This window comes from Symphalangus syndactylus, chromosome 16, assembly GCF_028878055.3.
Source record: "Symphalangus syndactylus isolate Jambi chromosome 16, NHGRI_mSymSyn1-v2.1_pri, whole genome shotgun sequence".
Taxonomy (NCBI): Eukaryota; Metazoa; Chordata; class Mammalia; order Primates; family Hylobatidae; genus Symphalangus; species Symphalangus syndactylus.
In genome coordinates, this window is record NC_072438.2 from 90,387,352 (window position 1) to 90,399,823 (window position 12,472).

Genomic DNA, 12,472 nt, shown 5'->3' on the forward strand with positions numbered 1-12,472 from the left:
GCAGGACAAGGATTAGGGATAGACAAGCCACACACTCTTTCTCTTCAAAATTAAAGGAGACCCTTGGGGGAGGGGGTAACATAGACACTATAATATCATTAGAAATTCAAAATATCTGACTTGGAGACTGGAGAAAAGACTCAGTGTCTGACTGATATGGTGAAAATTGAATTATTTAATTTATAGCTACAGAAATGCAACCTTATTGCTTTCAGGTCGATACTCTACATGGATTTAGAAATGCATTCTAGAAAATTACCCATTAAAGAAAGAATAATTTATAATGGTCATGTCACTCGCAGGGGCCTAAGCAGGATTGGTCTCTATGGGATACCTGGGAATATGATTATTTCAAACAGTGAGGCAAGTGGTGTTTTAAATACACAAAAGCTTCTCTCGTAAGTAATCTTAGTTTGTTGCCCAAATCCAATTTTAATAGATAAATGAAAGGAACATTAAAGTGATCACAATACTTTTCAATTGTAAAAATGTGTTTTGAATTTTAAAAACAGACACAGAAGCCGGGCGTGGTGGCTTACGCCTGTAATCCCAACACTGTGGGAGGCCGAGGTGGGTGGATCACCTGAGGTCAGAAGTTCAAGACCAGCCTGGTCAACATGGTGAAACCCTGTCTCTACTAAATATACAAAAATTAGCCAGGCGTGGTGGCAGGCGCCTGTAATCCCAGCTACTCAGGAGGCTGAGGCAGGAGAATCGTTTGAACCCGGGAGGCAAAGGTTGCAGTGAGCTGAGATTGCGCCATTGCGCTCCAGCCTGTGCAACGAGAGAAATTTCATTCCAAAACAAACAAAAAAAATACACGCAGAAAACATGATTCTGACCAGAGTAACAGAACAGACTCCCTGACATGAAGACAGGAGGATATTCATAGGAGACATTGATATTTGTGAAGCAGTGCTTGCTGAACTGACCATTTGTGTAATTGTCTTATATTCCAACGTGACATCAACATACTGCCCCTTTTCTCAAAGTCCAAGGGTATGGCTTTTATGCCCAGCCTTGTATATTTTTAAGTTGAATAGCTAGATTTAAATGATATCATCTGCCCTGGACCTTACATAATTCCAAAAATAAAAAAAGATCATATATTTATGAGATTCCCTCTATTCCACCCCTAAAGCCTATAATTAAAAACTGTGACCTTGGGGATACTTAATAAATATTTATTAAATGAATAAAAGAGAAAAAATACTTTAGTCAAATGCTGTAACCCAAACAATACAGTGAAATATTTTGACTTCTAGAAAGGTTTTTTAATAGAAGTTCATCACCGAATCACATTATTAAGCACCCAGGTGTGCAAGGCAGTGTCCAGGGTCCTAAGTGGAGCATAATGAAATCAGTTTAAAATCAGTTCAATGCTATCCCAAAAAGAAAATTTATGATTTAAAGAAACCTTGGCAGAAATAATATTCATATTGTCCACTAGGCATGTTCCTGAAAGAAGTAACACACGTACTGTTGGGAATATAAAAACTTGCAACCTTCAACTAGATGCTTTTAAAATGTATATACAGCAAGACTGCACCCAGGAAAAACTTGATTTTAAAACAGAATGTTCACAATGAACAAAAAGTCAATCTTAGATTATCTTTGGCAACTGCTGCTTTCATTTCCTTATTTAAAGCTCAGTCCAAATGGGTGGCAAAAGCTGTTATTTAATTTTACTTACTTGTACTTTCTGCTGCCCAACTGGCATCACCATAACCAGCAAACACAAAGCACAAATTACCTTTCTGAATAAAGAAAATTGCCAACACCAATTGTTGAAGATATTTTCTAAAGGTGGCCCCAATATTCTTCCTACAAGGTGATTTTGAGACATCGTTTTGAGAAGTGGTGTCTCCCTACCTTCCTCCCCTTGAATCTGAGTGCTCTCATAACTACAATATATAAGAGAAGTGACAGTATGTGACTTCTGAAGATGGTCATGAAGCTTCACACAGCTTTTTCCGGCTTTCTTGGGATGTTCACACTTGAAACCAAATCGTCAGTCTCAAGGAAGCCCAAGCGGCCCATAGAGCTGCTCCTATGGATGGGCCCATGTGGAAAGGAGCTAAGCCCCCCAGCCCTCAGCCATGACTGACTTAGTTGTCCCAATTCAACACTGAATTGCCAGACATCGTGGCTCTTCCATCCTTAGTAGAGCTATTCCAGTTGACGTAGAACACAGATAAGCTGTCCCTGCTGAGACTTGGCCAAACTGAAGATTCATAAGCAATATTAATAATTATTTTGTTTAAGAAAAATCTACTATTTTCAACCATCTATCCTCATTCTTGACAATTTGTTAGACAGCAATATATATGTAGACCATCAAGTTTATAGAGATTTCTCTCTCTCTCTCTCTTGTGTGTGTGTGTGTGTGTGTGATTTTTTTTTTTGCTGGGGGTTAAGGGTTCATTATTCATCATAATGTGGATAAGAGACAATGGTTCATACAAGCATGAAAAGGAAGTGAAATGGATGAATAACTGGAAAATGGGAAAGCTTTTCTGAATTTCCACTGATGTCTTCAAATCCCATTTTCTTTCCCTTTTTTACTGAGAGTTCATTGCTGTTTTGAAAATGTTGTATATGTCAAGAATATCATGCAGATAAAATGTTTTAACATGTTATAAAATTCAAACAGCTCATATAGAGTAGGGGTGAGATGAACAGGCTCAAAGTCAGAATGATCTGCAATGATGTTTTAGTTTTTCCCTAAAAGTTCCTGTGCAAAATTGCCAGTGAATTAATTTCACCAAATCTTATTTCATTCACCTGTGAAATGGACATAAAGATTAAATTAAATGTACTCCAGAGACCTACATCGAACTTATTAAATGGAAGCCATGATTGTATTTGGGGGATTATCTACTATTCTATATTATCTGCGTAATTTAATTAGCTAATATACTAATGAAATATCTTTGAAAATTAAAACTAAATAACAATACATGAATTTCCATAGGATGCAAAATGAGGAATCACATAGCACTTTAATAAAAGGGTGTCTCCCATCAACTCAAATTTAATTTAATACTTGGATAGATAGGAAAAGCCAGAACCCTACAGTGCTGTGAACAATGGTCTCTCCACTTCTTCCCCAGTGTGGGAATCTTCTCCACAGCTTTGCTAAAATCTCAGGTAGGATACTCAGGATACTACCTAATTGAGGAAATTTTGTATCTGGAAATGCCTTGATTAATACAAATCAAAGAAAGAAAAGATTTATATAAGCATAGAATTTTAGAGAACAAAATGACGTTGTCTCTTGTGAAATAGATTCCTAATGTATCAGTTTAAAAGCATTCATGTCTTAATAAAACAATTACTTATTTTTCAGAAGAAAATATCACAGTGTCACTAAGACAATACAAAAGATTAGCTTAATGTATTATAAAACAAGTGTTTCCTTCTAAACTTGGGAGTTTTACCCTCACTTAAAAAATGCTGGGTTCATGGAGGATAAAAGCCACATGAATTTAATTAAAACAAATCAGAAAACCCAATGCATTATCCCTGCATCTACATTGGTTTTTAGCCTACAGGGAATCTCACTTTTATTCCACTTTGGCTCTGCTTCTTAATTACACTTGCTTTCTCATAAGAGAAATTAAATATTTCTTAAAATATTCCATCATCTTTATTATTATTTAAAGGGCTGGATTCTTCCTTCTTATGCCAGGCCCTGCATAGCACTCCAAAGCCATATAAACGCTACTACTCTGCATAATCCTTCTCACGTGACAGTGGCACTCCCAGGAAAAAAGAAAGTGTTCACTGATTATTGGAGCTTCCCAGACTCTCTTTTGTTTAGGGAGTACTGAATATTATTAACATCATGAATTGGTTTATGTGACTTCATAGGAGGGTGAGGAGGATGAAAGGGGATGTGAGTAGCACCAAGCTTGAAGAGTATGATTGAAGAAGAAAAAGGTAGGAGAAAAAGGCTGCTATTTCCATGCATTAGTTTGAAATAGCTACATTAGGACTCGCTTAGCTGCTGACACTAATGCCATATTGCTGCTAAGGAGAGTGACCATAGATTTCCTCTCTTGGAGATGCTAGACCAGAAGACTAAAAACAGAAACAAAAGAACTGATTATTTTTGTTGTTGGTGGTGTTACTATTTTCCTCTGATTTATGTAACATATGCTCATTGTAAAAACATTAGAAAATGCATATGAACCAAAAATAAATTAAAAAGAACGTGTGATCTTCCAATACAGAAATCTCTGGCTGCCCTTTTGGAGCATGTCTTCTGATGTTATATGTGAACATACAATACACAAATAAAACAAAAGTAATCACACATCACACTCTCTCATATTCTACTTTTTAGATATAATAACAATTTATGCCTTCTAGTTACTGTCATTCTTAAATACATATGTTCTACCTCATCATTATTAATAGGTGCATAGTATTTCTTTGAATGAAAGTAACATACCACATTTTCTTTTAAATTATGTCGGTCCTTTCATCATTTTACTGACCCCTTGTGGTATGGAAGCTGATTTAAGGCACTGTAGAAATGCTTGAAAGAATTTGAATCCTCTGCTCTGAATGTTTAGGTCAAGAGTCCAAATCAATTCAATCAGAAGGTAGTGTATCCTCTGTGGCCATGTGCAACTGTTATGCAAGCACCACAGATGACACAGAACATTTCTGATAGTCACAGTCCACCAAATTGATAAATGGGATCTAATTAAACTAAAGAACTTCTGCACAGCAAAAAGAAACTATCATCAGAGCAGACAGCAACCTAAAGAATGGGAAAAATGGGGTCAGGCACAGTGGCTCATGCCTGTAATCCCAGCACTTTGTGAGGCCAAGGCGGGTGGATCACGAAGTCAGGAGATCAAGACCAGCCTGGCTAACACAGTGAAACCCTGTCTCTATAAAAATACAAAAAAATTAGCCAGGTATGGTGGCAGGTGCCTGTCATTGCAGCTACTCGGGAGGCTGAGGCAGGAGAATGGTGTGAACCCGGGAGGTGGAGCTTGCAGTGAGCCGAGATTGCACTACTGCACTCCAGCCTGGGCAACAGAGCAAGACTCCGTCTCAAAAAAAAAAAAAAAAAAAAAAAAAAGAATGGGAAAAATGTTGTGCAATCTACCCATCTGACAAAGGTCTAATATCCAGAATTTACATGGAACTTAAATTTACAAGAAAAAAGCAAACAACTCAGTCAAAAACTAGGCAAAGGACATGAACAGACACTTCTCAAAAGAAGACGCCCTTTCAACAACCTGCAGAAATGTAGAATAGGGATGGAGGGTGCATCTGAGTTCATTAGATAGATTTTATTGAGTGACACAGTGAAACCTCAATGGATACACAGTGGAGGTAACATTTGGCTTTGAAAAAAGTAGTAATAGGAACATTGGTTGCTAGTTTGGAGAAGTTGAATTAAACGTGGTCCTCAAATAGAAGAAAGCTTACTGCCTGTGTGAAAAAAGAATCATTGTATCCTTCATTCAACCACAAATCTGTTCACTCATTCAGTGAATACTTATTGAGCACCTGAACGATGTCCTGAGGGTGCTGCTACGGGAAAGAAAGAGACTAAAGCTTTACTCAGAGGGGACTTACATTCCAATGCAGGGAGACAGACAATGGCTAAATAAGCAAACTCAGACATACTGTGCAAGATAGTTATAAGTGCTTTACTTTTGAAAAACAAAACAGAGTAAGTGATGGGTCAATGTTTTAGAAAGAATTATCAGGGAAGTCCATTCTGCTAAAGTGAATTTGGGTAGAAACTTAAATGAAATAAATTAATTTCTAAGGAAATAGTGTACCCAAGAATTCTGCTGATGATTCCTGAACTGAGGATACAAGGCAAATTGTGGTGGTTAATTCATGTGTCCCCTTGAGTGGGTGGAGTGCCACGTAAACATTGTTTCTGAGTGTATTCGTCCGTTTTCATGCTGCTGATAAACACATACCTAAGACTGGTAATTTACAAAGAAAAAAAGGTTTAATGGACTTACAGTTCCCAATGCCTGGGGAGGCCTCACAATCATGGCAGAAGGCAAAAGGCATGTCTTATGTGGCAGCAGGCAAGAGAAATATGAGAACCAAGTGATCTCGTGAGACCTATTCACCACCATGAGAACAGTGTGGGAGAAACCTCCCTCATGATTCAGTTATCTCCCACTGGGTCTCTCCCACAACACATGGGAATTATGGGCGCTACAGTTCAAGATGAGATTTGGGTGGGGACACAGCCAAATCATATCGCTGAATATGTCAGTGATGCTGTTGACATGAGGTTAGCATGTAGATTGGTGAACTCAATGAAATAGATTGTCCTCCTCAATGTGGGTGGGCACCATTCAATCCTTTGAGGACCTTAATGGAAAAAAGCAGTGGAGGAAGGGGACATTCCTCCCCTTCCAGCCTGCCTGTTAAGCTGGGACACCAACCTCCTCCCAGCCTTGGTCTGGGATTTGTACCACCTGGTCCCCTTCTTCTCAGGCCTTTCTGAGATTTTCAGCTTGAAGACTACAGATTTCTCATCCTGCAAAATTGGATGATCCAAAACCTCATAATAATAGATAAACAAATACATAAATACATAGATAAATAAATACCTCTCCTATTGCTTCCGGTTCTCTAAAAAATCCTAACTTACATAGTAACCATGTTTTGTATGAACAGTGGAACCCAAGACATTACCTACATGAATGGTGAAATGAAATTCTAAAAAATAGTGAGATATGCTCTAATTTTGTTTTACTATTTATTTGGAACTATTTATTTGATTTCTATTTCACTTATATCTTTAAATAGGAATCAAATAAATAGTACTTAATACTTCTAAGTTTCTACCTGGATACAATATTTTTGATTCAAATTTTAACTCTATATTTCATTGGTGAGTTTGAATTTATCCCAATTTTAAAAATGTTAAAACAGTAGCTGGCCCTGCAAATGTGTTTTTTATTAGTTATATACTAGAATATATACAAGTAATTTGTTCATACTCTATTTTTATCTGGATTTTTCTGATCATATTATATTTTTCTGATTATATTGCATTATATTATATCATCTGGACTTTTCAGATTATATATTATAATATAATCAAATTCAATTAAAGCTGAAATTTCTCAAGTTTCTATAATTTTCTACTTATCACTAAAGAACAGATTTTTTTCAGTGACACTGAAATTCTACATTATCTGTATGTGAGATGCACGTTCCTTACATTTTTATCATTTTCAACAATTAGAAGATTATAGAGTGTTTTGATAAACTGAGATTCAAATGAAAAATTAAATGAACTACAGAGTTAGGTATCACAAGCTTTTGCTCCTCTAAATCATGAAGAGTCTATTTCAGTAGTATAGACACACAAATTCAATTACATCACTAAAAGCACTCCAGAAAGAAATGTAATGCTACTCAAAGAATAGAATGTTCCGTGGGAATATGATTTTAATTTAAGGTACCTGATCATTTTTTTTTTCTTGATAATAGATACAGAGCTGTAGTCAGACAGAAAGCTTCTATTTTATTGTGATTATAATGAATATGTTATTTTCAGTGTATGCTCAAATTATATTATTTTGTACAGTGTAAATAAAATAGGCAGAAGATTGCTTTTTACCTTTACTGAACAAGAAACAAATATGTATCCAAAAAGCTTTATAATACATGCAACTTCATGATGATAGGAGATAAATATACACTTGTACAATTGAAATTTTACATTAAAACAAAGAAAACAACTCTTCAACTTTTTATGAATATCTGATTCTCATAGAGGGAAACAAATTCAGTTCACTACTGGCTCCTTTTGTATTCTCCATGAGTTCTCTCTAGTGAAACGTCATGGTTATAGGAAGGGTCAATGAAGGCCAAGGACAGCAACAAGAATTAACCTGCACTGGACATTTTTAACTAGACCTTCAAATGTTTGATTAATATTTTATGGGACTTTAACAGCAGTCTTAATCATATATATTATTTCTAATCAGAAAAGAATGACACCTTAGAAGAGACTTTTAAGATGACTAATTGTTTAGTTTCAGTGGTAAAATTCAAATAGATGCCAAGCAAAAATGTTCTCCAACACCCTACCTTTCGAGCAAGCATTTTTAAAATGTTGATATCTCCTTTAACAAAGAAAATTATTATCTAGATTAATTATTGTTGATACAATATTCTTACCGAGTATTGAAGAGGGAATATAAGAGAACTATTATATAGATTTAAACGCAAATAAGGATACATATAAATAAGTGAGGGAGTTCCTGACTTTAGGCTATTAAAAGACTTCAAGGAGCAGAATGAAATCCACTGAAATGTAACCATTATTTTATATACACACACAGCCTGTGCATATTGTGTGTGTGTCTTTGAATTCAAAACACGATTTACTTTGAATATATTTAAGCAAATGCATCATTTAGCAATGTTAGGGGCATTATTTAGTTCAATTCAATGAATGTTGATTGATTACCAAGTATTAAATAAAGTGGACTTTTCACTATAGTTTGACTATTTTGTTTCTACCACAAAAGATGTTTCTAACAGTATACTTTTGCCCCATTTTGATTATTGACAATGATCATGTTTTGATTGTAGAGCTAAGTTGGGATCAAATAGTATAGATAAAACTATTTAGAATTTGCTAAGAACTGTGAGACTGTTTAGACTATATGCATTGACACAGTTGCTTCTGAAGTAAGTTCTGTGTTCAGAATGTATTGAGTTCATCTAGGACCTTCTACTATAATGATTTTATTATTATACTCATCACATTATGGTACAGTTGTTTCTGTCTGTTTTTTGACTTTTGGAGACAAAATTTTAGACAGAAAGAGATGCATTCTGTTTATCATTAAACTCACAAATCTGACATTTCTTAACACACATTAAATGTTCAAAAATATATAGTACAAATAAATTAATAAAGAACAACAAACTAAAAACTCACATAATTTTATATCTGTAAACCTCATTTAAATCTCACATCTATATTTCCAGGAATATAGTACATACTTAATAAATATTTGGTCAATTTAAGTGTATTGCCTTAGGCTAAAATCTTTCTAAAAATAATTGGGATTTGAAAGCAGGTGTCTGGATTATTGTTTTAAAAATTGTCCTTATATAACAAGCTAATAAAATTTTACAAATGAGGGTTCTTTATCAGTTATTTAGTCTAACCTTCTATAATTTTAATAGCTCTCCATGTCTGAAAAGTTCATGACATTTGTTAATATTTTCACTGCACTTCTCAATCTCACTCCAGCAACAATTATCAAACAAACATTGTAACTAACAGGAATATCATTATTTTTAATTTTACCTTTGGTCTCCCATAACCATAAAAAAACTGTTTTCCATCTGTTTCACTCCAATCTTGCAGAGTCCAGAATTCACTATTTCACTCCACTGCTTAAATCACTTTTAGAATATTTGACCTGTTGCTGACAACCCAAATAACCACTTCCTTTTATCAATTTGTCTTTGCCTAAGTGTATCCCAAATTGCTCAAATAAATTCCCTTCTCACATCTAAAATTATAAAAAAATGATTTTATTTTTACAACTAGTAATAGTGTATAAAAATATCTGAAAATTTAGCAAGGACAAATTTCAAAAGAGTACACATTTGACTAATAAATATTTAATAATATAGGTTGACCATAGTGATGCTAAAATCACTATGCTAAAGTAAATCCAGACATAAAATCTGTAAATACTGATTGAAAATAAAAAGGAAGAGAAAGATATACTGTATGGTGAAGAATTTAGCTTTTCCCAAATAAAAGTCTGAGCTTTGCCCTAGCTTCAAGGAGGTGATCTCTAAGCCTTTGGAATGTCTTGCCTGATAGACATGTCTTTGTTTAGGGTCTTTGGACCATGACAGAAAATCTAATACTGTGGCTCATGGAGTGGTAGGTGTGTCGGTGGGGGATTTAGTCATTCAATATTCACTCAGCCTCCAGAGGGGCTAGAGTGGAGATTAAGGTTGAGGTGAGCCATGTGGTCAGTGGACCATGCATATTCAATAAAGTCTCTGGACACCAAATCTTGGGTAAGCTTCCTTGGTTTGCAATGTTCAGTACGTATTGTCACCCAACTTTGCCAGGAGAACTTAACATTTTCCATAACTGTATGGGGAGAGAATAGCTTGGAGCTTCATGTTTAGAAACTTCCTGGAGTCTGCCACATGTATTTTTTCCCTTTGATGATTTTGATCTGTGTCCTTTCCTTGAAATAATGCATAACTATAACAGTGGTCACTGAGTTCTGTGGACTCTTCTAGAAGATTATCAAATCTAATGGTGGTCTTGGGAATCCTCAAACTCTGCAGCTGATGTCAGAAAAGAGGGAAGTTCTGTGGACTGAGTTCGCTCAATGCACTCACCAGGCATTTTAACTAGAGGATATTGACTTTATAACTTATTTAAAACTAGGTTTTTAAAATAACGCTATAGTGTAACTAAAGACAGTGTCTTAATGAGAACGACAAGCGTAAACTTAATATGAATTCTTTATCTTAATTTATTCTTCTAACACCCTGTTATGTTTCCAGTTTTTATAAGGGCAAAGATTTAAGTGACTGCTGATTTCTTAAAAGATATTTTGGAAACCAGAAGACAATGTGATAATATCTGCAAGAACCAAAAGACAAAATAGTGTTGTTGACCCATAGTCTCTAGCTAGCATGAATATTCTTAGATTGAAGGAAAATAAAGATCTTTGTAAACAAATCAAAACTAAGAAAATTTGATGCCAGCGTGTTTGTACCATAATAGTAAGCCAAAATATGCAGGCTGAGGAAAGATGATACCAGAGGGAAGCCCAGAATTTCAGGAGGAATGAAGGCAACTGGGCAAGGTATGTATGTGTGCAAATACAATGGACTATTTATTTTTAATGTCCTTCATTATATATAAAAGGGTGTTTAAGAACAAATTATGACATTGTCTTGTGGGGTCTAACATATGTATGTCAACTATAAATTACATAAACTATTATATATAAACTATATAAAAATATATAAACTAAAAACGTATATATGTTAACTATGTCATAAAAGCCAGAGAAGAGTAAAATTTCTTATAAAATCACACTGTAAAACTCCTACATTGTTTTAAAATGAGAAAATTATTAACTCTAAGAAAATACTGGGCAATGTTAGAAGTATATACTTTCATTGCTAGAGCGAGAACTAAAACATAACACAAAGGGGTATAGATAAACATCTAATAGGTAAATTAGAATGCCAATATATATTCAAATTTTTAAAGACAAAAAAGGGGAAAACAAATCAAGAAAAACTGGGAGGACAAAGAAAGCAAAGAATAAAATGGTAGAATTAAGTTAAATTATGTCAACAGTTAACATTTAATGTTAATGAACCAGAAAACAGAGACTGTCAAAACGGATGGAATGTAATAGCCAACCACTTAATGACTACAGGAGATACATTTTAAATACGAGGAGACTAACAGGTTAAAAGCAAATGGGTAGGAAAGATGTATTGTGCAAACATTAAGCATAAGAAGGCTGAAGTGACTACATACATAAGACAAAACAGACTACAACACTGAAAAGTCTATCAGCCAAGATAAAGAAGGACATTTCGTAATGAAATGATAAAAGGATGAATTCATCAAAAAGACATAACAATCAGAAATGGGTTTCCATTAAGAAACTACTTCAAAATATACAGAGTAAAAATTAACAGCATTAAAGAAACAAACTGACATTTCCAAAGTCATGTTTAGAAAGTTTAGCACCACTGTCTCAGTAACTGATAGAAAAGCTAGACAAAAAATCATTTGATCTAAAAAGACTGTTAATCTAAACAAACTATCACCACCTTCACCTGATTGATATTTATGGAACACTGCATCCCCTAAAAGTAGAATACATGTTCTTTTCATATTTTCATTGTATATAAGAATTGAAATACTTAACAGGGTTGAAATATTGAAGAGTGTGTTCTCACAAGGAAAACACAAAAATATTTGGAAAAATATTTGAAATTATTTGGAAGTATTGGAATACTTATAATCTAATATTTCTTGAAATTCAAAAAACACACATATTTGGAAATTTAAATATTTGGATAATCAATTTTTCCTGAGGAGATACGACAAGAGAAACTAGAAAATGTTACAAACAGAATGAAAATGTAACTACAACATGTTGAATATTGTTGAATTCAGACAAAACCGTGTTTATTAGGAAATTAGTCACTTTACAAGCTTAGATTAGAATAGAAATTCTAAAATAAATAACCTTAAGTTTCTTCTTAAGAAGCTCAAAAAGGAGAGAAAAATAAACCCAAACTAAATAGAACAAAGGACGTACTAATAATGAACAGGGATAAAAAAATATCAAACAAGCAATAGAAATTTAAAAATAAACAGATTACTTGAAAAGACGAAAAAATTAAAACCCTAGCTAGACTAATTGAGAGAGAGACAGAATTA